Genomic DNA, 27,219 nt, shown 5'->3' with positions numbered 1-27,219 from the left:
CGGCTTGATGTACGCGCATTCATCCCGCAGCCTATACGATGTTTTAAGTGTTAACGTTTTGGACACGCTACAGCAAGATTTGAAGAGCTTGAAATATGCGTGTGTGGAATAAAAACACATGAGGGTGATCCATGTAAAGATCCCCTAGTCTGCATTAACTGCAAACGGCGCCACAACAGCCGATTGAGGAACTGCCCGGTATATAAATTGGAAACGGCCATTCAGTAGGTTAAAACGCTTCAAAAGGTAAGCTAGCCTGAAGCGAAGAAAATTATTAGCTTTAGAACACTTCGTCCGACAACTACTTATGCAGAAGCAGCTGCTGCCTTCGTCATCTAAAGTTAATGTGGAGCAGTTGCTTACTACGACTGCATCAAGTCTTGCTACAACGATAGAGAGAATCATTGATACTAAGATTGAGTCCAGTCAGCGGAAAGAACCAATAAAATTTATAAAGACTAATGAGTCTTTGCCCAGACCGATATCGTTGACATAACGAACGTACCTGTGCAGCGTAAAGAAACAACAAAACCTGCGACCATGACACCAACAATCGATATAGTACATAAAGATCACGATACATCTAGAAAAGCCAAAAAATCTCTCCATCGACAAGTCACAAGGCAAAGGCGGGTGTGGCAGCAGTACAGGAAAAATCTGAGAGTCGTGCAATGTAGGTGCAAGTAATTATGGAGAAAGTACCAGACACAGACGATATTCAATCTCTACCTATAGAACCTGCTAAAGCCTAGAGGGCAGTTACGGGGAGGGCGTGTACTTCAGCCGCCCCAAGTATACCTTTAGGAGGCTCAGAGCAGCATTGATGTACTACTGACGTCGCCATTTTGAGCTCGTACTAAGTATTACTTAAATGGTGGTTTCGTGGTGTTTTTAAGTGTTTTCTTGGTGACAGTGTGATTCTACACAACGATGTGAACATTTAGAGGTATCGGGTGTTGTTTTTGGTGCGTTTGATCAAAAGTTATTAATAATCAAACTTTTGAAGTGACAAACACGTAGGCCAGACAAAGGCGTTGACCTACTTTACAAATATCTTAGTTATTAGTGTATTTTGAGGACTTGGATTTAATTCTATAGTGTTGTAGTATCCAGGACCATTGTATGTAGTGATTGTTAGTATTTTTGGGGGGAAATATACTATATTTAGTTAATTATAAGTGTTTTTTGTTTGCTAGCATAGTGTATAGACAGTGTTACCACGGACGCCATTAATGCTAAAATCTGGTGTATTCCGTAATACACTAGATTTTACACTAGTCCGTGGCTTTTGGAATATTTCCGTTGAGATAGACTTTCTTAGTTAGTATTTTATACTCTTTGTACTGCGTGAGTTGCTGGCGGGTTTTTTTGAAATAGTTTTTAAGGTGTTAGAAAAGTTTTCAACTCTTACTGACTGAACATTTTTCTGAGTCTTATATAGGGGGCCTTCCGTTCCCTATATTTCCTTTGAGGGGCCATCTAGCCCCGAACCCTCTTGGCCCTAGGCCAACTAACCCCCCCTACCCCCTTACCCCCCCAAGTTTCGCGAGGAGCAACTTCCACCCCCCCCCACCCTGAAAATTTTTTTGGTTTACCCCTCGCCATAGAAAAGTTTCTGCGCCCCCCCTGAAACACTTTCCTGCCATTCTTTACCCCCCCCCCCCGATTTTTGCGGAAGAAAAATGTGGAAAACCAAGGCAGAGATGGCTGGGCATGTGACGGCCTCAACTGGGGCACAAGTGAGCGGAGGAGACCCTGTGGATGCGAAAGGAAGGCGAGCTGGAAAGAAGGGATCCGCGAGAGAGGCGAGAAAACGCGACGCCATGGAAAGTACGGCGGAAGAGTCGGAGGTTCTTAGAATGCTGAACGACATGCGGCAGGGTTCCTGGGAGGTACAAGGGGACAATATCAAGGCTAAGGACTTCGAAGAGAACGGGGAACAAGTGATGGAGTGCAGGGAGTCCTCAAACAAGCGACTGTGTCGTCTCCGGAGCCGGAGCTGGACCGGTCGCGAGGTGATGAGGTCCCTGAAGTTGAGGGAGAATCCCAACCCGGTAAACGGCCCCCGGTGAAGAAACGCAGAGGGCCGATGGAACAGGCTGGGGAGGGCCCCGAACCATCTGCAGGCTACGGCGGCTTCCTGCTTGAGGCGGTCGAGGACCTTGTTTCGCTCTGCGACGCTGGTGGTCTTTCGGCCAATGTGGTCAAGGGGTTGGCCCTCGTTATACGCGACAGGGCAATGCAGTTGGTGTCGTCAGGGAGCATGAAGACGGAGGGTACGACGGGAGTGGACCAGAACACGCAGACCCTTGGAGCTGCTTCTGAGGCGGTGGAGCGGGTGCTCTCTTCAGGAAACTTAGGGGAGCTGCAAGGGGTGATTGGGTCGAGATGGGACAAGGGGCTGTACCGGAGGGTTACTTTTCGGACCGGAGTCCCGCAGGCTGCTGTGGACGGCGCCATGGTGTTTATTGGCTCCAGGAGGCATTATATGCACGGTCCGCTACATGAGGCGGTATGTCGGGCGGCTCCCAGGGTCGGCGGTAGGCTGAAGGCAGATGCTACTATCCCCAGTGGGACGGTCTTGAAGGACTGCAGTAATACGGAGGTATTCTACCCGGATGAGGCGGATGCGGAGCGATCGACAACTTTTGCGGTGGTTGTTGAAAATGATGGCGAGATGTGCTGCAATCTATTACGGGCATTGAGGAGGATTGTGGGATCGGCGGGATCCGCTGTCTCGCTGGTAACCTCCCAGGATGATGTTGGTGATGCGGTGGGGAAAGTCCTGGAATTCTGGGCCAGGAATGAGGATCGCGACGGCGGTACATGGCCTCTGCACCTGGTGGCAATGGGCCACGGCAGGTTGGAGACCCCTAGAGGACCGGCTGCCAAGACGGAGACTGTGAGGAAGGAGGGCCTCAGTTATGCGGAGCTCCTCAGGACTGTCAAGGGAGGACTCGGGGCGGACCTGGCAGAGGACATCGTTTCCGTTCGGAAAGGGAATGCGGATGCCATGGAGATCCGCATCAAGGATTCATCCCCTAAGAAGGACGATATGGTGAAGCGCATCACTGCGACCGTAACGGACGCAGTGGTGAGTGAGAGAGGCTGGGAGAGCCGTACGGCGATGCTTGACGTCAAGGGTCTTGACCTGGACGTGACGCCGCAGGAGGTTAGCGAGGCAGTCAGGAAGGTAGTGGGGCAGGATGTACCAGTTACAGTTGTGTCTGTCAGGCCGGCCTACGGCCATACCATGAATGCCACGGTTCGTTTACCAAAACGTGACTCGAGCAGGATTATAGCGAAGGAGCGCATAGCGGTTGGCTGGCACCTGTGTCGGGTTGAGCCCAGGCAGGAGTACACACGGTGCTATCGGTGCTGGAGTTACGGCCACAGGGCGGCGACTTGCAAGGGCGTTAACAGGGTTGCCCTGTGCTACAACTGTGGTGGCGAGGGTCATAAGGCGGCTGCGTGTGCAGAACCAACAAAATGCCTGGACTGTGGGCAAGGTGGACACCGGACCGGAGGACGGTACTGCAGAAAATCCACCTAATGCGTTGCATACAGCTAAACGCGAACCGAAGCGTGGCGGCCCATGACTTGTTGTTGGCTGCGGCGACTGATGAGTGCGCTGACTTCGTGCTGGTAACGGAGCCGAACAACAGGCTAGTGTCTGCTGAAGGGTGGATGGTGGATAGCGATCGGGTTGCTGCGATAAAGGTGGTGACCAATCGGTATGCCATTCTTGACGTGGTCCATGAGGACGGCTTGGTGGCGGTTGGCCTAACGCAGTGCGTCCTGGTCAGCTGTTACTCCTCGCCAAATTGCGATTTTCGGGAGTTTGAAGGGCTGCTGCGACGCATAGAAGATCTCGTTCGGCGGGAGGATCGCCCGGTTATTATCACCGGAGATCTGAATGCTGAGAGCGTGGAGTTGGCAGGGATGAGGTCGACAATGCGGGGCTATGCTCTTGCTGACCTTCTCGGATCCCTGGGCTTCTCTGTTGTGAACACGCGGACATCGCCGACCTTTATTGGCCGGGGCGTGGGCTCTGTGGTGGATGTCACGCTGGTTCCGGATAGGATGGTGCGGCAGGTGGGCCTATGGGAGGTGATGGAGGCTGAGATGGCCTCGGACCATAGAGCCATCAAGTTCGATATTGAGCTTGGTCGGCGACCTCAGATTATGGCAGGGAGAGGATGGCGCCCGAAGGAATGGCACGCCGTTAAGTTCTCGGCTGCGGTGGCCGCCAGGATGGAGGCCAGACGGGACTGGAGCCCGCTGGATTTCTCCAGGGTCCTTGAAGAGGAGTGTGACCGGTTAAGGCCGCCGGGTCCGCGGACGGTACGGAAGGTCTACTGGTGGTCAGACGACATCGCCGCCCTCAGAGCCGACACGCAACGGGCGAGACGCGTTCTCCAACGGCACCGCAGACGACACCCTGCTGGAGTGCAAGCGGAGGAACTGGCGTACAGAACAGCCAGGAACCATCTTGTGGCGGCCATCAAGGAGGCGAAGAGGGCTGCTTGGCGGAGGCTGGTTGCGGACCTGGACGACGACCCTTGGGGGAGGGCCTACCGGATTATTATGAAGAGGTTCGGTAGGTCCCTGCCCACTCTGTCTGCTGCGCAGGCGCAGCAGGCGATTGTGGCCCTGTTCCCGTGTTTAGCGGAGGAACACACTGAGCTCCACTGCGAGGAGAGGAGGCGGTTCACTCATAATGAGCTGCTCTGGGCGGCTGGCCGCATTAGCGTCGACAAGAGCCCGGGTCTGGATGGAGTGACGGGGCTTCTGCTGAGGACGCTGGTCCGGGAGCACCCGTGGCTGGTCCTTGAGGCACTAAACAAGGCCTTAGGCACCGCGGCCTTCCCCCGTGAATGGAAGAAGGGGAGACTGGTGCTCATCCCGAAGCCTGCGGTGGATGGGCTGGCTAGGGCCTATCGTCCGATCTGTCTGCTCCCTTCGCTTGGCAAGCTGTATGAAGGTTTGCTGGCAAACAGGATAATAAGTGATTTGGATGCCTCGGGCGGGCTCTCGCCCAATCAGTTTGGGTTCGTCCGTGGTAAGTCCACACTTGATGCCTTGCGGAAGGTGACGACGTGGATTCGGGCCTGCTCGGCGGGCATTTGGCGAACCAGGGGAATCCCTCTTCTGGTCCTTCTAGATGTCCGCAACGCGTTTAACAGTGTTCCGTGGCGAGTCGTCACTGCGGAGATGGACCGGAGGAATATCAGCTCCTATTTTTAAGCGACGGTCGCGAACTATCTGCGTGATCGGCAGCTGCTGGTGTCTGGTGACGTGCAATTCCAAGTGCACTGTGGCGCACCGCAGGGATCCGTGCTGGGGCCCTTGCTATGGAATCTAGCCTTTGACGGGGTTCTGCGGCTGGGGTTCCGGGGTAATACGTCGGTTGTAGCTTATGCTGGTGAGTGGGCGCTCGGAGGCGGAGGTGGAGGCGCTTGCCTCTGCGGCGGTGGCCCAGATAGATGAATGGCTGAGGACTCGAGGGCTGGAACTGGCGGCCGACAAGACCCAACTTGTTGCGGTGGTTGGCCGGCGTCGGTTGAGAAGGATTGAGTTGATCGTCCGGGGCACCCGTGTGGCTGAGTCCCCGGCGGTGAAGTATCTGGGTGTGTAGCCACACACGGAAGGGCCGGCAAATTCAATCGGCACCTGGCTGAAGTTACGGCTAAGGCGGAACGGGTGGTCACCTCCCTGGGTATGCTGATGGGTGCTAGGGACGGGCCACGGATGGCGAAACGCAGGGTCCTGATGACGGCTGCGACATCTGTGCTGCTGTATGCTGCGCCGATCTGGTGTGAGGCGCTGGAGGTCAAGCGGAATGAACGCAAGCTGGCCTCGCTGCAGCGGCGGGCTGCCATCAGGATACTGGCTGCGTACAGGACCGTGTCGGTTGGGGCGGCGCACGTCTTGGCGGGCGTCCCGCCAATTCGCTTACGGGCACTGCACCTGCGGAGGGTCTACGAGGGGATGATCAAGAAAGACTCGAAGGCCCTCATGGTTCAGGACTGGCAGTACAGCTGGGAGAGAGCGCACACAGGGGCGTGGACTAGGCGACTCATCCCACGGCTGCAGGAGTGGCTAGGGAGAGGGCATGGGGATGTTGACCATTACCTATGTCAACTTCTCTCTGGTCATGGGGAATTCGGTGGTTACCTCCACAGGTTCCACCGGCGCGAATTCCCGAACTGTTTTTACTGCGGGGAGGTTGATACGGCGGAACACACCTTCTTTGCGTGCCCCAGATGGGAGGATGCGAGGAGGCGTGCTGGTATGTGCGCGGTCACGCCGGACACGCTGCTTGCTTTCATGCTACGCAGCTTGGGAGACTGGAGGGCGGTTGCGGGTTTGGCGGCGGAGGTCCTTAGAAGAAAGGGTCAAGATTACGTTGAGTGGGGCGCGGACTGACGTGATGCTGCCGCCTGGTGCATGTGGATGCTGTGGTGTTGGTTTTGTGTAATTTTGTTCTATTATATTTTGTTTCTTTATATTGTGTCTTTTTGTCAGATTTTGTGTGCCTCAATTTGAGGCTATATGCTGTTGAATGCCGGATCCTACAGTGGTTGCTGTTAGGGTCACATGGATTTGTGGGGAAAAAAAAAAAAAAAATGAACCAACCTCTCAAAAGAGCTGAACCGGTAGGCTGACCTACCATGCCGGTATATAGCCGGTAGGTGGGGAGGCCTATTAGAGTCTAATGCCACTCCCAGGAGGGAGCAGAGGGGAAGGCATATTAAAAGAATGATGAAACGTGGCGCCGTTAGGGCACGGAAGGTAGCCTTCATGTCTAGGTAGCCCTGGCCTACACGCAAGTTGTGTGGGTCGGGGTGCTCCGATGATGGCATGAGGGACCCTTGTGGTATGAGAGGTCGCGATGTGATAGTCAAGTGAACTGCCTGGCTATTGCATTTAGGATAGGGCTGGGAAGGGTAGCCTCTCGGCGGAAGGCGCATTGGCCGCTGAAATGGTGGTCCATGCGTCTGATGATGCTGCGGGGACCCCGTTGGGAAACTCCCTCTGCGGAGTAGACAGGGTGGGCAGAGACTACTGCCACGGCGCCCTCTGGTGACTGCGTATGCTTGATTGCTGAACCGGTCGCCAGAGGGGGTTTAAAGAAAAAAAAAAAAAAAAGTATACCTTTAGAAATCGACTCGATTTCATCAGCCGCTGAAAATTTATCACTTGCGAGTTTTGATTCAATAACAATGATTCTAACTGCGCCATCTAAGCTGATATCAGCTGTAGAACATCATTGGCATCAGAAAGGGAGGAAGATGCCATGTCCGAGGCCTCATACACGTTGTCATCAGAAGTTAAGGCCGTAAGAGGAATGGAAAAAAGGTGCAAGAAAGGATGGCCGAAAGGAAAGCCTAGACGGTAAACCAAAAAATAATTTTGTGTTATGTTCAAGAATCCAAAATCACCTTGATTAATTTCTGCATTTGTTTGTTTTTATAAACAAGAAAAATTTTGACAGCGCTAATTCATGAAAGTAGGAATCATATTAAAATTTAAGTTTTTTTTTTCTTTTTTTTTTGAAGCGGGAAGGGGCTAATGACTAAAGTAGTCGATGCCCCCAAAAATCTCCAAAAAAATACAGTAAAAAATAATCACAACAGGTATATTTAATTTATTTATTATCTGTTAATATAAAATTTCATTGCTTTAATTATGTAAACTTGTCTTTAAAACAACTGAACAAACTCCGTTTTTTTAACGAACTTGACATTTCAGCCAAATAATTATAAACAACTCTAAAAATACATGAAAATCTTTTTTTAATAATTACCCAAAATTACCGCTGATAACGATACGAGTGAGTAAATAATGTGACAGTTGAAAAATATTAACCTCTACGTAATTACTACCAAAACTTCATAACATCGATTAATTTTTTACAGTGTATAACATTAGTTTTTTTTTTTTTGTTTTTTTTAATGGAAAAAATAAATATTGCACGGCGATTAATTTTTTATTTTTAGAAAGGCTGACACGTCGTTATAGACTTCGATGATGTTTTTGTGTTATCAAAATCAACCTCGTATTTTTTGTTCAAACGTGGCCGCACGAGTTCAAAAGACAACTGCCACAAAACGAACGTCCAAATTAGACAACCAAATCAGAAATCGTTAAAAAATTCATAATATAAGTTTTGAACACGGTCGAATAAAGACGTTTGAAATAACTCTTATTGTGAATAATTCAACTGAACGCGTAATAACATACATGAAGATTCGCAGCTCAAAACGTTATTCACCGGACAAATTGTAAACATCTTACATTAATTACGGAAAAACTGCTGCGATATGCTTCTCTGATAGACGTAACATTGCTAATCGTGTGAATAGAATTCCATAACTTGAGAAATATTTCTGTCGTCCGTAATGAAATTTTAAGGCGATTTATTAGATGAAAAATTCTCTTGGGATTATCAAATCGATTTCATTTGCCGCAAAATCAAATCTTACTGTTTTGCTTTGAAGCGTATGAAATTTTAAGGCGATTTATTAGATGAAAAATTCTCTTGGGATTATCAAATCGATTTCATTTGCCGCAAAATCAAATCTTACTGTTTTGCTTTGAAGCGTCTTAATAAAATGTTTTTGATTCCTGGAAGAGAGAAGCAGCTCTTCTGGGTGAGGACTACTAAAGAAGGGGTCACCAGAAGATTAAAAAAAAACTTTCTACGATTCGGAGCGTGAAATGTTAGAAGTCTAAAAAAAGGTTGGTAGGTTAGAAAATTTAAAGAGGGAAATGGATAGGATAAATGTAGATGTAGTAGGAATTAGCGAGGTTCGGTGGGAAGAGGAAAACGACTTTTGGTCAGGTGATTTTAGAATAATTAACTCAGCTTCAAATAATGGGCAGGCAGGAGTAGGTTTCGTAATGAACAAGAAGATAGGGAAGAGAATAGAGTATTTCAAATTGCAAGGCATATATCATTGTAATAAGGATAAAATCGAAACCTAAACCGACACGATTGCTAACGTCTATATGCCTAGAAGCGCCCATGATGATGATGAGGTAGTATGTGTATTAAACACATATATTAAGCACATCCTTTTACATATTAAACACATGAAAGGAGATGAAAATTTAATAACAGTTGGAGTTTGGAATGCAAGCATTGAAAAAGGCAAGGAAGGAAATATAGTAGGTGAATAGGGGCTGGGCAAAATGAATGAAAGAGGGGACCGACTTACAGAGTTTTGCATGAAAGTATAATTCAGTAATTGCCAACACCCAATTTAAAAATCTTAATAGAAGAATATACACGTGGAAAATCCAGGTGATACTGCAAGGTATCAGATAGATTATATCATGGTTAAGCAAAGATTACCCTGGAGCAGACATTGATAGCGACCATAATTTAGTGTTAATGAAATGTAGATTGGGGTTTAAAAACCTGAAGAAAAGGTGTCAGATGAATCGATGGAATTTAGATGAAAAAGGAGAAGTTCCATCAGACCTCAAAAAGAGTATTATAGTCATGATACCAAAGAAAGCGAGAGCAGATAAATGTAGAGTACAGAACAATTAGCTTAACTAGCCATGCATCGAAAATCTTAACTAGAATTCTGTACAGAAGAATTCAGAGGAGAGTGGAAGAAGTGTTAGGAGAAGACCAATTTGGTCTCAGGAAAAATATAGCGACAAGGGAAGCAATTTTAACACTCAGATTAATAGTAGAAGGAAGATTAAAGAAAAACAAACCAACATACTTGGCATTTATAGACCTAGAAAAGGCATTCGATAACGTAGACTGGAAGAAAATGTTCCAGTCTGCATTTTAAAATGCAGACATTTTAAAGGTTCAAATACAGAAATAGAAGAACAATTGCTACTATTTACAGGAACCAAACAGCAACAGTAATAATTGGAGGATATAAGAAAGAAGCCGTAATAAGAAAGCAAGTCCGACGAGGATGTTCCCTATCACCATTATTTTTTAATCTTTACATAGAACTAGCAGTTAATGATGTTAAAGAACTTATTTAGATCCGGAGTTACAGTACAAGGTGAAAAGATAAGAATGATTTGCTGATGATATAGTAATTTTATCTGAGAGTAAAAAGGATTTAGGAGGAACAATGAAATGCATGGATTAAGTCCTACGCAAGAACTACCGCATGAAAATAAACAAGAACAAAACGAAAGTAATGAAATGTAGTAGAAATAATGGAGATGGATCACTGAATATAAAAATAAGAAAAGATTATGGAGGTAGAAGAATTCTGTTATTTTGGACGTAGAATTACTAAAGATGGGCGAAGCAGGAGCGATATAAAATGTCGAATAGCATTAGCGAAAAGAGCCTTCAGTCAGAAATATAATTTGTTTACATCAAAAATTAATTTATCATCAGGAAAAGATTTTGAAAAGTATATGTTTGGAGCGTAGCTTTATATGGAAGTGAAACTTGGACGATCGGAGTAACTGAGAATAAAAGATTAGAAGCTTTTGAAATGCGGTGCTGTAGGAGAATGTTAAAAATCAGACGGGTGGATAAAGTGACAAATGAAGAGGTGTTGCGGCAAATAGATGAGGAAAGAAGCATTTGAAAAAATATAGTTAAAAGAAGAGACAGACTTAAAAGCCACATATTAAGGCATCCTGGAATAGTCGCTTTAATATTGCAGGGACAGGTAGAAGGAAAACAATTGTGCAGGCAGGCAACGTTTGGAGTATCTAAAACAAACTGTTAGTGATGTAGGACGTAGGGGGTATACCGAAATGAAACGACTAGCACTAGATAGGAAATGTTGGAGAGCTGCATCAAACCAGAAAAATGACCGAAGACAAAAAAAGTAAAATAAAATGCTAAGCTTGTCCTATTATTAAACACGTATATTCCGGTCGGAAATATAACTTCATGTAAGAATCAGATCATTACTTGGCGCCCATTCGTACCTATGGGTGCCACACAATACGTATGGACCTGTTAAATAAAGTAATACGTATAACTCCTTTATATTATTTATTTTATTTTACGAATAAAATGCAAAAATTATTTTTTCCTGCGGAAAGTTTTTACAAAATATTAATAAAACGGTCAAGGTCCATATATAATCACCGAAAACATTATGCGATATAGTGAATTAAAACACCAATAATCTAGTTCTGAATAGCCGAAAAATGAAATTGAAAATTCTATTTCGTCTTTGTATGAGGTAAAAGAATCTTTTATTTGAATTCAATAAATAATTTATAAATAAACGCTTAAAAGAAATGTGTTACGAAAGAATGATAGCAGTATACAAACTGCATAAAAATACAAGCAATATTTAAAAAAATGAAACCTATATAACCAAACATAATCTAATAGAACTGGCTCAATGTTACTTGTTATCTCACGATACGTATTTATATAATCTATAAGCTTTGAACTCTTAATAACAATAATAATATTGATAATGCGCTTTGTATAACCAGTATTAATGAATACAGCACATAACTAAGTTACACTTTTCCAAACTGTAACTTTTTCTAGTCACAGAATACCAACGATAATACGTATATAAATAATCGATAATTTCAGTTAACCAATGATATTACTAATTTTTACTTTCTTAGCTATTAAAAACATAATACAGAGAAAGTATTGGGTCGTATCAAAGTTAACCCATCGACACGTATGTTTTTTTTTAATCAGGGGACCACGAATCGTCAAGATATAAAACCGCTCACAAAAAAGTATGCCTGTACGTATATATTTCTATTTAGCTCACGAAGCGTAAACATAGACTTAAAATTTAATAGAGTAATTTCAAAATATATATATGCAGGGCAATAAAAATATTTATTATATATTTTTATGTTATCTATTTTCAACATTATTAATACACGAAAATTTGTTTTTTTTTTTCTAAAAACGTTTTCTCCAGAAATTACACAGTTACGTACAAATTTCAACGAAAGTTGGATTTTACAATTTTATTTTATTTATTTATAATATATGACAAATATATATATATATATACACATAGCGTACGGGCTAAGATTTTCAAAAGTAACGGATTATATTAGAACAGCCAGTTAACAAAGTTAATATATTTTTTTTTAATAAACACAACGACTCATCAAGTTTTAAATGTTGATTTGTCAGATTCAATATGGGCATCTTTTGTAGCTCGGTAGACGCCTACGCAATAATCTAACTCTTGCCAGGTGTTTAGTAGCGTCAGCTGCGTTATTAGACAAACAGCTTCAACAATTCTGCTTTAAATCGTCCGAATCTCGAACTATTCTTTGGTACACGCAGCTTTTAATAAATCCGCAAGCAAAAAGGTCCAAATACAGATATCCGGAGATTTAGTTGGCCATGCGGTTGGACCTCCTCGTCCGATCTGAAATCCGGAAAGTGTTGGTGTTCAAGAACACGGTAACATCTCAATGAAAGTACGGTGGAACACTATCTTGTCGGAATCTGAAGCCTGCAGGAATCTAAGGAACAGCAAAGTTCTCAAGCGTATCGAGGTGCGTGTGTTCTGTCGCAGTGGGCTCCGTGAATATAAACGGACCGATGACGCCATTTTTGTGCAGTCCAAACCAGACATTGACTTCCGATTACTGTATAGGTGTTTTCAGTACCACAAATCGACAATCGTGTCTGTTAACTTTCTCGCACGTGTGAAAGGTTGCCTCATCGCTAAATAACAAGTATCAAGATCAAATGGATTGTTTTCTGATATCGTAGACAGCGACGTTTGGTTTAATGCGATGAAGAGATAGTAACTTGTACGCTCGCAAATGGAGCCGCTTATGAACTATGACATGAGCCGCTTAGGCTCATGAGGACACCTGCATTTATGGAAAACTGTTGAGAAAATATTTTCTTTTTAAATTTTAATTTTCTAAATATCAGTGTCCACGAATCATACTTATGAGTTCTAAACAGTTATCTGACAGCCGGGTTTTTTGTATCGGGAAGTCGTTGTAACTTTTCCCAAAATAGTTGTGAGGTCCCAAGAGTGAAATACACTTACGCGTGTAATTATTTTATAAATGATGATGCGACTTAGATTTTTTAAGACGCTTCAAAGTAAACGGTACAATTAAACTTTTTTGAAAACGAAATCAATTTGATCATTCTAAGAGAATCTGTCATCGGATAAAGCATCCAGAAGTTTCGTTTTACGAGCAATAGAATTATTATCGTCATCCTTTAAAGGATTCAAAAATCGGAAATCTCGTATGAAACATCAACAACGTTCCACGACAAAAATTAAAAAAAATTATATCTCCTTAAATTTTAACTATTAAATGGAACCGTCAGTTCAAATTTAAAATAATTCTGAAGTTATTCTTTTAATATCCACCAGATATTTTCTTATCGAATTTCAAAAAAGTTTACGATATACGACGATCAGAAATTCCGACAATTTACCAAATTTTAGGAGGTTTATCAATTTTACACAACATATTAAGCGAGTAAATTTCAAAATATTTATCGTTAAAAGTAAGTTGACACTGCGGGGGGAAAATATTTAAATTAATTAATATTAAGTTTTACACAAGTTAATTTTTAATTAATCGTCTTAGTAGTAGTATCCAGCTGTTATCCGCAAAAAACACGAAATAGAATCTTCACATCCCCACAACCACGATCCAATTTTTACAGATTGTGAACGATAGTATTTACATATCTTTCTAAACTTTACTAGTGGAAATAATCCAGCATCTTATACAGCGGCAGGCGAAGGTATGGTGGCAATTAACAATATTCTATATAATATGTTCTAAGCTTGATATAACCGAGTTCTTAACCCGCATAATTATTAATTATTACTGTTAACGATTAATTGATAAATTAATATTTAATTAATTATTAACGAATTAATAGCAATAACGGTCGGTAACTAAAAGTATTTCACTTCTGTAATGCGTCAAAGCTTACACAACCGAAACTGGATTCAGTCGATAAGCTCGGTAGTATAAGAGAAAATAAAATACTCGAGTTCCCTAGAATAGAAAATTGTACAATTTGTCTGGAACAATTTGTACAATTTTCTATTCTAAACAACTTTCGCAATATATTCGTATTTTTTTACGTTTAAACATCGGTTTACCTTGTACAATCATTCGTAGGTTTGCATCGGAACCCGAATAGGGAGTATAAGCAATCGGCGACAAGTTAACTTCAGTAACACCAGTACCTCTGACGTTCACAGCTACCTTCTACTTATTCTCTAAAAAGTCAGTTTACTCATAGCTCCTGTGTCGAATTTGTTAATCTAACGTTTATTTCTTTGCAGTATTTATTTCTTTGAACTTTTTGATTTCTACTATTTTTATTTCTACTATTTTTTGTCGTTCGGTAAACTTTTGTTTTTTAATCTTACTATTCGATCGGTTAAAAAAGTGTGAGCGCCACAAGAAATGAATTCTCTGAGGGTTATCGTATAACAAGAAACAGAAAATTAAGGGTAAAACCTACTACCGATCGATTGTACCTCCCTAAAGCAGCCTTTTATAGTTAATATCCGAAACTTTTATCGGCTGAATAGACATTTTTTTAATTATTTTATTATTCGACTGCGAATAGCTTCAATAAATATCTCGTCACAATTTTCGAACGCATTTTTTTTTTAATTACAACCGATTTGTTTTTATATCGTTTGTAAAAATACGTACAATATTATGAATAAAATAAAATAAACACCGACTGAAACCGAATTAAATTAATGGAACAAATAAACGCGATACAATAAAATGAAATTAAATAAAACGAAATCGTATCGCCCTGCAAGGATGTCGTCTGACGGTCTTATTAAACTGAATGTCCCTGGGGAATTCCGCACACTGTTCCGGTGTACCGGTTTTTTACGGGGAAATACCACAGAGCCGTAGAATCGGGTAGTCTGCTATTCGGAATCTTCCTGTTTACATCGATTTACTTCTCGGTGTAGTCAAGCGTTCGAAAGGTAACGTTTTATAGTACTGTAATTTTTTGTCACCGCGTAAAGTAATCGCAAGCAGAGAACAAAAATCACAGAATAAACGATAGATCGAATAATTCTGTACGATAACTATAAAGGAACTGAGGTTTCGAGGTAAATAAAAGATAGGTGTCGCGTCGAGACACCAGGGTTTCTGAAATTCCGAGACGGCTAACGGAATCAGACACCGACGACTACCGTATAGCAGCGTCTGATCTATTGTAACGGTAACTCTGTAGGACTGTAGAACGGATTCAGTATTCAAAATAATCTTAGTTCCTACTCAGTAAAATGGCGTAATCCCTTTACGCCATTTCACTGTTTTTTTTTTGTTTTTTTTAAATCTTCATTAATAAATAGGTTTATTCCCTTATATATTTCTGATAAACGAAGGTTTTTTTTGTAGACTTGGCCATATTTTAAATAAAAATCGAACGACTGTGAATGCCGATTTTTGCAAAACTTTAAAACTATTAAAAAAAAGAAACAAGTTACATACGATACTATCCCACGAGACTTTGTTTTCGTATGACAATGCCCGGCAACATATCATATTGTGGGGATCGGAAAAAGTTTGTTAAAAAATCTTCAATCGTCCTCTGGCTTATTCCCGACGATTATTTTCTTTTATTCACCTTAAACAACGACTTGCATCGCAAATTTCGACGACAAATTGAAAAAAGCGTCTCTGAATGGCTTAAATCATGAGCGGCGGAATGTCTAGAAGGGAAATTGAAGAAGTGAAACGCTAAGAAAAACGTGTTAAAATTGAAGGAAGGAATGTAGAAACGTATTAAATAAGTTTAGTTTTTACGCGTAAGAAATAAAATAGATCGTATTTTTCAGGTTTGTTTTTATTTCAAAACGGACCTCGCTTCAAAAATACACCTCTTAAAAAATAATGTACGACTAATTTGAACTGAAATTATCACCGGATAAAATTTTGCTAAAATAAATTTAGATATATTCTAAAATATGTGGATGGTAAAATGCTTATTTTACAATTACGAAAAACGGTGGTGTGAAAATAAAGAGATAAGATATCGTTACACTACTGCTACTACTACTACTACCTGATAGTCTTTAAAATTATCAATTTAATTAATACCGTATTTAACTAACGGTATTCATTATGCGATAATAAATATCTTCTTTTTTTACTTTAAATTAGAAAACAGATTTCTCCAAATACCGTTTATAAAAAATCTTATACAAAATTTAAACTACAAAGCTATTTCGATTGTTGAACAATTTCATTAGCGGACGGTACAAAAGAAAAAATATTTCTAAAAAAGTAAAAATGTACGAGTAAAAAAAAATAAATAAGAATTATTAGGAAATAACGGGTCCCCTAAAAACCAATGAAGCCTGAATAATAAGGCTACGGCGTAATTGTTACGTCGTTATGGCTAAATAAATAGTATTTACGAAACACTGTAAAACAAATATTTTAAAATAAATAACATTAAAAACCATTGCTACCGTTCAAGCCGATCGCAATAAAAAGCATTTTGAAAGATATAAATCGTTATTTTTTAAGTTCCACTTTAGACACCACGACTTAATGTTTCACCGCTTTTAAAGGAAATAAAATAATATTCGGGAACCTGTTTAAACGTTCCCGTTTCAACTATTTGTTTGTAAAACTTGTGATTGAATAAAAAAACATTTTATTTAACACGTACGACTGTGTTAACCCGTTATTTCTCGCGAGTTCAGTCGATACGCGGATAACATTTTTATGTTTCTGATATTTCTCGTCGCGTAAAAGATTTTGTTAAAAACAATTAAATCAAACGAATGAAAAATTTAAGATAGAAGCTTTTATCGAGACGATTTACAGAGAAAACCGAGACTGAATGCAGAGGAATCGCAGAGGAATGAACTTTTATTTAAAATTCAACTCTACTTATTGGTTTTACTAGAAAGACCGTTGACAGCAAACAAAAAAAAGCAGTCCAAGATTTTAACAAATAATGCATAAATATCGCTCCGTACAGCGATAAGGCAAAACGTACTTTAAACAATCACATTTTTAACATTAAGCGGCTACGTCTAAGAAATACTAAATAAACGAAGGAGACACGATTTATAATTACAGATTTAGGATCGCAATGTTAGGGTAAACTAAATGAAAGAATCAGATTCGAACGGTTACGATAATTTTAATCGGTTTCATAGAGAAGCAAAGAATCGGCTGTAACACAGGATCGTCTGGGTCACAAAATTACTTTAGAAACGATAGATTTATAAAATGCTCGTAGTCAAAAGGAATTTTCAGACCGCGATGCACAAAGTTCTTCGACATTATTGTAGCGTAGGCGACGGTTGAACACAACTTCATTGCTATTATCCGGCAATTTTTAACGCCTACAAAGGCAGGTCGGTCTAATCGGGCTGTACAGAACTACTCTTGTAGACCTCCTACTGACAGGCCCGCATCTTTTATCGGCTAAACCTCTGTACGTTTTTCTTGGTACGGTGAGTCCATACTCGTATTATCTATTATAGTAGATTTACAATAGATAATACGTAATTAAAATTTTTTTATAATCTACTGTAATAGATTTAGAACCACCTTAATACACGATCCTGCAACACCTCTATTGTTGTTATCGCAAATCGACTTTCACGGTATGAATTTAAATGGAAATACTAACGATTTAACAGAATATTCATTCCATTACTACGATTATTTACGATTGACATGTAATAATGTGTATATAGGTTGACAGGAATAAAGCTAAAAGCGAAAAATATTAGAAGTTCCCTGCTCGACAGTACAGGTACAGGGAGAAAAGAGGGACATCTTATCACCGTAATAAAATTACGTATTTATTAAGTACTAAACGCAGAACCGGTTATATTAACTTATTAAGGAATATTAAAAACACGAAGAAAAAATATACCTTCGGTTTTTTTAGTTCTGGATAACTCTGTACGTCTGTATGTAATTACTATACGACAGAAACAGAATGACATTCATACTCGTTCAGACGGTCGCCGCATCCAATCCGATCGCTGCAGACTTCTCGGTTGGAATGTACTCTTCGCGCATAAGGCAAAAAAAATATAAACTCTCCAAACCTGCACGCGAGAAGGTAGGTCTGGAGCCTACAAATGAAATGAAAAATTTGAATGTTTTGGAGCAAGCATAAGGAAGTATAACGGTACCTGAGCCTGCACTGAAGTCGTTTCGATCTTATGTCTACGTCTTTTTTTTTTTTTGTCTTCAGTCATTTGACTGGTTTGATGCAGCTCTCCAAGATACGTCTATGTCTGTGCAAGTGTAATATAATTTTGAACTAGAACCCGTGCAACTGCTTGTTGCATATATATATTTTAACGCAAAAGAGAAAACAGAGAGAGAGAGAGACCTCTTTTATTTTTATAAATGAATATATATTAAATATAATATAATATATATAATATAATACAATATATATAATATAATATATTATATAAAAATAAGAATATTATTAAAAAAAAGAAATATATTAACTACAAGTACACACAAAAAGCTAACAAAGAAATAATGTGCCGAAAACGAGAAGGTGAACTGTCTATGTAAACGGTTGCAAGTTTAAACCTGCAACCCACTCGCAGGGTCAAGAGATCACGTTCTGCACGCTTCTCAAGGCTAACCGTTTAGATAGACATTTTTGAAACGCCCTCTTCAAATATAGCATCTCAAGCCGTCGAAAAGAACCGTTCACGTAAACGGATCTAATGACACTATTCTTTCATTAAATATAACGGGGGTTGGTGTAAGGTAATTACCAGTCGAGTTGAGAGTGACGTCGATGCGAGGGTTGACAGATACTCGATGTTTATTTTTAGTACAAAACCAGTTTCACTTGCCGTATTCTACTTTAGATTCAGATCTGTATATCTGCGTGAACTAAAGTCATTAGCGTTGTGTATTCAAGCGTTTATGTGTGTTATGTGTGTGTTTGTATATTTATGCGGTTATAAGAGCTGTAAACTTGTTTTTTTTTCTACGATTTCTTAGATTACATAATTAGTTATATATTAAATCGCTTTTTTTAGTCCATTATAGAATACATTTACCAGTAGGATAAAATAAACACGATCGACGAGTTAATTTTAGACAGAAATTAATGATTATAAAAATACAGTAAAATTGAAATTCTTAATTTAACCAAACCGATATTCTGGAAAAACGTTTTCTGAAATGTGGGGTGTATTTCATAGCAGGTTTACCGAAGAATCCGACCGAGGAAAAAATAATCAACCCGTAAGCGATCGGTTGGACTATATCTAAAATCTATATCGGAAGAAAAATTGACGAATTTTTCTTTTGAAATGAAACTCCTACTTCGGATAAAATTCGTGAAACGATTAAAACACGGAAAATACCTTTTAAATTTATCTCGGATCATGTTATACGGGTAGTTAAACCCGTATTTAATGTTTAACTTTACAAGAAAAAGAAATCGGAGAGGTTTTAATTAAAAAGGTTGATAAAGTTCGATGGCTTACAAGGTACCCGACTGAAATAATTCAGCATCAAGAAGACCCGGGAGAATATATACTAAACGACTAACGAAAGGTCCTTGCACAGATTTATACATGATCTGGGTGAACGATATGTCTCTCCTTCGTTTTTAAGGGCAACGGAAGCCCAAGCGCTCTCCAACCGTGTACATTTAAACCGATATTTGTTTCGATTCAGCCCGGCAGCTGATGGCCAGTGCGTCTGCGGGGAGGTCCAGTCGAATGAACACATGATGTTCGACTGCCCGGCTCTTGAGAGGGCCAGAACTCAGGCCGGGAGGTCAAGGAGAAAATTGGCCGCTCACAAGCGGCGAGTCGATGTGGCGAGAGCCGCATTGTCGGACCGTGTGGGAGTTCCTTGATTCGGTCGCTTTGGTCGACCGGTATCAGTAGTTTAGCTAAGGGAAAAGAGTCCTACCGCGCTGCTGTAGGAAGCTAACCGAGAGATATGGCAGCCAGGTTAAGGCTCCAAGCGCTTTAATGGTGGACAGGTATCTGCTGGCATTCAGCGGCCTAGGCGTGGCAGCGAATCCATGTTTGACGAGAAAATTTAATTATCGATAGTCTTAGTAGTCGACGGGATGCGCGTACCCGTTTTAGTGATATATGACAAGCGGGCGGTGGAACACGCAAGCGAGTGGTGTACGTTACCGAGCTTATTCCGCTCGCATTTTTCGGTTAGCTCTAGCATCCGGTTAGGACACCAGTGGTTAAACCGTTTCGCGGTTCAGTAGCCGTTTATAAAATATAACGGATTGAAAAATAAAAATGGCCGCCTTATTTTGTTATTTTAAGTACTTTTTTTTGCTAATTTTAAAACTTTATTACAAAATATTAATGATTCTTGTCGACGAGTTAAGAACTAGGCTTTCACGACATTTAAACAGAAAAAACGACCGCTTTTGTTTTGAAATCGCTACTTGAAGTGTAATAATGTAAAGCGCTTTTGAATAACCAGCTGAGAAAAATAGTTAACGGCTGGCAATTTTGTTAGGGTTACCGCAACTGAAGGTTTTTGTGCGATAAAGTCTTTTCAGTGTCCTTTAAACAATTTTAACTCTACCCTTTCCGTTTAAAATTCAAGTATTTCTCATGAGGGATCGGTAATATGACGGTCTCGCATCAATAAATTGATCCTTCCGTGATAGGAGCATTTGCTAAATTTCATTTTTCTATGTTTAACGTTCGAACTGTTTAAGGAGTATCGTAATTTCTTAATATAATATATACGTATAATCAATCGTATATTCTATAATCAGAGCGGTAATGTAAATCGGTTGGGACATAAATGATAATTACTGTTATTTCGCTTCGAATTGCATATAATTAATTAATAATAGTAATAGCTACTATCTTTATCTTCGTAAAAGTTTTAACAATTACTGTTTAAACAGAGTATTTAAACACAGTATTAAAACAACACTTCATCATTATTAACGAGTAAAACCCGTTGCGTTGTTTGTTTTACGATTAATTCAATCTGTAGCTCCTGAGATATCAACACAAGCCGAAAAAATAAGTCTAAAACATCTACAATACGAAACTTTACAACGTATTAAAACATTTAGTTATAAATTTTATGAGAACAAAAACGTTCCCTATTTTTGGCAATCAAAACGTGAATCGAACGAAGTCGAGTATGGCTATAAAAAAAAAGAATAATTTAAAAAAAAATAGAAACGTATATTTACTTATGAAACGTGGAATCTCTTTTTGTTCCCCTCAAATACTTTGATTTTTGAAGTTCTTTTCTGTTTTGTTTTATTATAATTATTATCGATTTTAATATACTTTGTTTTTATTTTACTCTTTGTTTAATATTAGAGAAAGTTTGACAAATTAGCCTCTGCCGCACGTCACATTCATCGTTTCGATTAAATGAAAACGGAAGGGAAAAAAAGGAAGTTTTTTTTATAAAAAAAGATAATAAATAAACAATGATAAATGTAAAACAAAAAAGATTAAATGGAACAGATGTGACGTCTCGTGCAGGCATAAGTCTTGTATGAGAATTTTATAATAATACACAATAGTGAAGTTCAAGCGAAACAATCAGATGAATACAAACGTAGTAAAATTAAAGTTAAAACCGGTTTTTTATTATTTTTATAAACGTAATGTAGAATTCGATGAAATATTTTTTTGTTTAGAGAAATTGTAAAAATAAAATGTAAGAGATATTATTTTTTTTAATAATACCGTTATTAATTTGAAAGTTCTTAACTCCGTGCGAAATTTTGTTACTATTCCTTTTGTTTCACCGATCTATCAAACGATATATTACTTAAACGGATATCGTACATTTACAGTATAAACATAATACTTAAGCGATTAGTTAAATATCACGGAGTAATTTGGGTTTATCAAATATTATTCCTTAATAAAAGAGAAAGTTATTTATTGTTTCTTATTAAATTTGATGAAAATTTTTTGATACTTTATTTTTGTTTTTTTCCGATAAAAAAAAAATATTTCGAATTATAAAATAAACCTTCAGCGACTAGATCGTAAAAAAATAACAATTTTTATTGTATAATGCAAAAAAATGAGTTCTGGATTATTTAGATTAAAAAGTATGAAAATTTAAAAATTCAATATTTCACTAGCCGCAAACCTGTAAACAAGAATAGGTATTCGTTAAATCGTTCTGATCAAATTTAATCGAAGTTTAAAACAAAATTGTACGAACTGAAAAATAAGAATTTTTGAAAATAGACTGTTTAAGGGATACGATGTTAATAAATTACGGGAACTCCCAAATAAATTCTCAATACTAACGCGCAGAAAAATTGACTTTAGCAAAGGCACCTTCTTTAAAACTATTAATTTATCGTACTAAAAGGCTAAAAAAATTCAATCATCAAAATAGCGCTCTCGTTCCGAAAAATGAATCGTTTTTAGGTAGAAGCATTTCCTAGATTTAATTTTTTTAGGGTTTACAGCCGAGCAGTTATTTAACGGTTCTGCAGCCTGTTTTGTAACTAGCTGAGAAAACCATTAAGTCGGCCGCTATTTTCGATAAGGTCGTTGTAGCCGGGTATTTCTTCACGTCAAAAGTTTTGTTTATCGATACCCTTTAAATTGATGTTACAATTCATCATTTTTTATTTAAGATTTTCGAGTAGTCCTCTCCTGAGGATTACCCGGGTGTTTGGGGAACGGTGGTGAAACGGTAAAAAAATCACATCGTTCTAAGGTAGAAGAATCTGCTATAAACGGGCGGAACCGTCTACTTACTTTGCGGAACCGTCTACTTACATTCAACCGGATGTTGATTTGCCGGAGAAGAGAGAGAGAGTGTGAGGGAGAAATCTAGTTCCATAGCGTCGCCGATATAACATCGTTCCCTTGTGTCGTAAACAGTCAGAGCGCCTAATATTTTACGGCAAATAATCACATTTAACCCCTAAAATTTGATGTGAATGAAATGAAGACGGTAAACGTTACGGTTAGAATTCCAGTCCGTATGAAGACGTTAATAAAATACCGCGAGTTAGACCAAACCTAAACCTGAATCTGAATATTGACTTTTTAAGTTGTTGTTAAACACCTCTATCGGTAGTAATAAGCTACAAATAAAATTTCAGCTCTATCGGTCGCTCATTTCTAAGATATTGCTGTGACATTCAACTAACGACCAAAATTATAGAAGAAACTTATAAAGGAAAATTATACAAACGGCATAATTCAAATTTATATTCAAGATATCAGACTGATGTACATTACGTCTTTTCACTATTTCATTCTCATATAGAGTGAAAAATATATATATATATACATTAAACATAAAAACTTTTTAATAAGTAATAAATTCAGTATTTAATAATAAACATTCAATAGAAGGAAAGAATTTTAATTTTTATATACTGATGTACAAACCGATGATTTACTCTTTAAATTATTTTTAATACATTAATTTTAAACGTTTATCAAGTTTTCATCATAATAAGTTTATCTTCCGATGACTTCTCGCTATCAGTCCATTCTATCTGAAAAATATATTTTTTTAAGTAACTTTTTATCAGTTGTAAATTTTTCAAAGGAATTTTTTTAGTTTCTTCAATTTAACATAGTAAACGTAAAAAAATCAAAAAAAATCTCAAGAGTGTAATTTTGGAGGGGAACACAAAAAAATAAATTCCAATAATGATAATTTTACAATAAGACTTCATCGAAAATTACAATCATCCCAAAAAATAAATCTTAGATAACCTTTTTAATTTATATTTATTTTTTTCACTACACAGTATAAATATCCGTTGCCATGAAAGTATCGTAAATACTTTTAAGTAAAAACGTTGACAACATTGTTGTCAACCTTTTTTGAAAGTATTTACGTTAAAATTTTATCATTTTTCCTGGTAAATAAAATTTTGCAAAGAATGCAGAATAAAAAATTACCATCATACAAGTACGAAAGAAAATTCCTAATAGATTATAATATATATATACGGTGGCCGTATTATTTTTGTTCGTAAATCGATTACCGTATCCGTAACGATTGTAAGCCCAGAATCACACGTCGATCTCAAAATGATAAATCCATCTTTAACAATAACAGCATCGCATAACGGGAAATAAGAAAATGTAAAACGACGCGGTTTCCAGTTTCCCTCTTTACCAAGCCAAATAATGGCCGTCTATTAGCACACCGAGTGATACATTATCGTTCTGCGTAAAAAAGGATTGCGCGGGTTTGGTTGTTTGTTGTATGCACTCTCATTTTTATTTTAGAAACAGTGCGTTTCTAAATTTGTTAAATATAAATTTATCGGTTTATTATAATAATTGTTGTCGTTATAATTTGCGTGAAGCGGCTGTACGAAATAATAATCATTTAACATATCGCTAATAATAATAATCGATGATTAATAATAATCAATTATTTTCTCTGAAAAAAAAACGATGTCGATTGTATAGCCGATTCCTGCTGTGATTGTCAGTAGAAATCGGGGCTGTAGGCCCGCTTCGAAAATGTTAAACGGTCTGTTTCACTACACATGATTTTTATAAATATTTTTACAGATTGTAACTAAATCATCAATTTGGCTACTAACAACAACAAAAACTTTTACGACGGAAATCTTCAAATTCTGAGCAATTTTGGCTGTTTCTTGTGTTGTGATTTTTTGACACGGCTCTACCTCCAATGTTTTCCTTTTTTATCTACTTTTTTATATTTTAACTACTAATAAATCGTTCGTATCAAGAAGAATCGTTCGAGAAGTATAAATTGTTCGTGCCCTGAGTGCAGCCGCCCGGTGCAATACCGGTGGTCCGTTCTGCGCCAGAAGCAGCTAAAATAGAAATGGGAGCGCATACACAACAAACAAACACACGCACCGTCCTTTTTTATTGAGAGTGAAAGAAATCGTTATACGCAGTGTTTCAACTCTGTCAGGAAAAATATATTTTAAAAATTAATATACTTAAGAAAATTAAAATAATACTTAATGAAATAGAATAAACGGTCAGTCGATTTGTAAAGAATTTCATCATAACTACGAGGTGAATTTTTTCAGTACTTTAGAAATTAATAATAACTTATTATATTTTACGTAATAAATTTCTAACGATTAATCGTTGTACGTATAAATAAATAAATAAATTGTTTTTTATTGTTACCTGTCAACGTTTCAAAGATAATTAGTATTTCTCTTTATTCCGTCTCTCTTTCGGTTGAATCTGAAAAAAGTCATTTGTTTTTTATAATCAGCATACATGTATAACGCAAAAATTAATAGTACGATAAAGTAAAAAATATCTTTTATCGCGCATCAATTTTCATATAATTATTTGACTAATGTTACATAAGGTTTTTGTCTTAATAATTTTATCATTAGACACACTCTTAAGCGGTGAAAGAGAAATTATCATAAATAAAAACGTATATCTTTTTATCTTTGTACATTAAGAGTTTTGATATTTATTAAATCATCTCGGTTTTTGACCGATTTTCTTTTTTTTCTGGAGAAATTTCATTAACAAGATTTATTTTTATGGTTAAAATGTAAACGATTTTAATAAAAATAACTACCTTAACGCAAACTCGACAGAAATCTTAGCTTAATTATTTTATTTTTACTTCAAAGCGAAACAGCTGCATCCGTAAGGATTATCAAAATTTATATCACGTGAAGCGACTGTACTTTTTCTAGGCGGCTGAGACGGGGGGGAATAATTAATAGTTCCTTCCTTATAGTATCCTTCCTTCTCAATCGTTTGGCTTACCCCCTCAGTCAAACGAAATTATTAAAGGTGCATATTGTAATAGTATTCTGTTATAATACCTACTTAAATTAATAAAAAAAAAAATATTTACTGAGAACGGAAAACCCAGAACGAAGTTGCGGAATGTTGAATCTGCGCTAAATCGAAATGACAAAAAAAAAGAATAGAATTTTTTACGCGTAATTTTTAAAACGCTTAGACCTAATTATTTATAAATAAAAGATCAAGGATTAATAACGTTAAGTGGTTCTTAACGTATAGCTCGTCCAAGCAAACATTTTTCTGTCGTGACGTCTACATTAACAAATTAACATTAATGTAATTATCAATTATAAGCCAAAGCTTTATTGTGTTATTTTTTTTAATTTGAAACCGTTTACCCAAAAAAATAAACTCGTTATAGCTATTAGTCGCGTAATATTTTTCCAGTACCTAATATTTACAGTAATAATATTTTTCCAGTACCTTTGAAATCTAATAAATAACTTCATAATAACGTTAAACAATTTTGGAAAGCCTTACTTTATTCTACATTTTATTTATTATTAATCGACCCGATTTCATTTCATTAATGAATTTTTACCTTACTCAAATTTATGTACTGTAAAACGAGCAAAATAAAATTTTATATTAGAAACTAATCGTTCTCGATTAATCGTTGATCGATATTTTCCGGTTTTCATCTAAAAGAAATAATTATTTTTATAAATTGGAAAAAAAAAATTTTTGATACGCCGAATAAGAAATTTATATATTAATGAAAAAATATTTAATAAGTCGAGGATCGAGGGATATTAGAGAATAAAAATTTGATTAAATACTTCGCGTCAACTGACGATTTGCAATCAACACAATACGAAAGTGATCTTCTGTACCGTCTCTCTTATAAGAAGTCTGCGATTGCAGCTACAAAAACTACCTTAAAACCGTTGCGATTCTTTTCTCGCCGCAAAGAACGTACAAGTATTTAAAAAAATTCTTTTTTCTTAAGCTCTTTGTCTTCGTCTTAATAATGAACGTCCTTAATTTAAGAGAAATTTTACCCGTAGTTAAATTTATATAAGCCGACATTTGCTTTCGATAACGAAACGATCGGTAGAAAAAGATAGGTGTAAATTTAAAACATCGATAAGATATAAGAAGTTTATAAATAGTCGATTAACAATACCCTAATTATAATAAATTTCAAATGCGTTACATTATAATTAGCGTTCATTGTAAACTTTAATCTCGATAAGCGTATACGAAAAGATTATTCGACTCGATAACTTTATTAAAGAAAACTAATAACGACATGAATAAATCAACGAATGTAAGGTGCTAATAAGTAAGAGAAGAAAGATAATTTCAAACTAAATAGGAACTAATAAATGTTCCGTTTTATATTCTTCGTGGATATTAATCGATCGAAGAAATAACATCTGTAAAATAATTTTTCACACGCACATTCTTACCGTCGTATGCGAATATTATAACGATACACGTGTCAAATAATATGCCGCCTTGGTTC

General features: G+C 38.1%; 1 protein-coding gene across 4 annotated transcripts in view; it reads right to left on the bottom strand.

The window, feature by feature from the left end:
• Window positions 1-27,219, bottom strand: part of ZnT77C (Zinc transporter 77C) — a 192,089-nt gene that overhangs the window by 115,940 nt on the left and 48,930 nt on the right. For 3 of the 4 annotated variants that reach the window (XR_012758335.1, XR_012758333.1, XM_075379090.1), the window contains exon 2: window positions 25,104-25,163. The exons of the other annotated variant lie outside the window; for it this stretch is intronic. The gene's annotated coding sequence lies outside the window, so the exon portion shown is untranslated. The remainder of the gene's footprint in view (window positions 1-25,103; window positions 25,164-27,219) is intronic. 4 annotated transcript variants of the gene reach the window in all.

Source organism: Lycorma delicatula, chromosome 11 (genome assembly GCF_047948215.1).
Source record: "Lycorma delicatula isolate Av1 chromosome 11, ASM4794821v1, whole genome shotgun sequence".
NCBI classification, from domain to species: domain Eukaryota; kingdom Metazoa; phylum Arthropoda; class Insecta; order Hemiptera; family Fulgoridae; genus Lycorma; species Lycorma delicatula.
Note: the sequence above shows the minus strand (reverse complement) of the source record. Positions and strands in the feature narration are given on the sequence as shown.